This window comes from Electrophorus electricus, chromosome 20 (genome assembly GCF_041902795.1).
Source record: "Electrophorus electricus isolate QZ-2024a chromosome 20, ASM4190279v1, whole genome shotgun sequence".
In the NCBI taxonomy this organism is placed as follows: domain Eukaryota; kingdom Metazoa; phylum Chordata; class Actinopteri; order Gymnotiformes; family Gymnotidae; genus Electrophorus; species Electrophorus electricus.
Genome location: NC_137516.1, coordinates 15,431,644 through 15,432,500, shown reverse-complemented (window position 1 = coordinate 15,432,500; position 857 = coordinate 15,431,644). Strand labels below are relative to the sequence as shown.

Sequence of the window (857 nt, the reverse complement as noted above, 5' to 3'; positions counted from 1 at the left end):
TTAGTGTTATATCAGTGTTATATCAGTGTTATATTAGTGTTATATCTGTTATATTAGTGTTATAGTAGTGTTATATCTGTGTTATATTAGTGTTATAGTAGTGTTATATCTGTGTTATATTAATGTTATATTTGTGTTATATCAGTGTTATATCAGTGTTATATTAGTGTTATATTAGTGTTATATCTGTGTTATATTTGTGTTATATTTGTGTACTCTTTTCTCTGTGCTTTTTTGTCACCCTTGTTGGGGTCCTCAATCTGCTCAAGGGTTCTTCTTCATAATTGAAACTGTTCTTCAAACAAACACAACTACTTAATGATCCTCTAAAATGGTGGACAATGAGGGAATTGTTCTCTGTAGTTCATTATACAGTTCACTATATGGGTCACTATACAGTTCACTATATGGGTCACTATACAGTTCACTATATGGGTCACTATACAGTTCACTATATGGGTCACTATACAGTTCAGTATACAGTTCACTATATGGGTCACTATACAGTTCACTATATGGGTCACTATACAGTTCACTATATGGGTCACTATACAGTTCAGTATACAGTTCACTATATGGGTCACTATACAGTTCACTATATGGGTCACTATACAGTTCAGTATACAGTTCACTATATGGGTCACTATACAGTTCACTATATGGGTCACTATACAGTTCAGTATACAGTTCACTATATGGGTCACTATACAGTTCACTATATGGGTCACTATACAGTTCAGTATACAGTTCACTATATGGGTCACTATACAGTTCACTATACGGGCCACTATATGGTTCACTAAACATTCCACTATATGAGTCACTATACAGGTCACTATATGGTTCACTATACATTT

The 857-nt window shown here is 33.4% G+C and overlaps 1 long non-coding RNA gene across 1 annotated transcript in view; it reads left to right on the top strand.

The window, feature by feature from the left end:
• Positions 1-291, top strand: part of LOC145652647 (uncharacterized) — a 10,302-nt gene extending 10,011 nt beyond the window's left edge. The window contains exon 4 of the long non-coding RNA XR_014118908.1: positions 1-291. This exon is cut by the window's left edge and continues 385 nt beyond it. This is a non-coding gene — a long non-coding RNA (uncharacterized LOC145652647).
• The last annotated feature ends 566 nt before the right edge of the window (positions 292-857 follow it).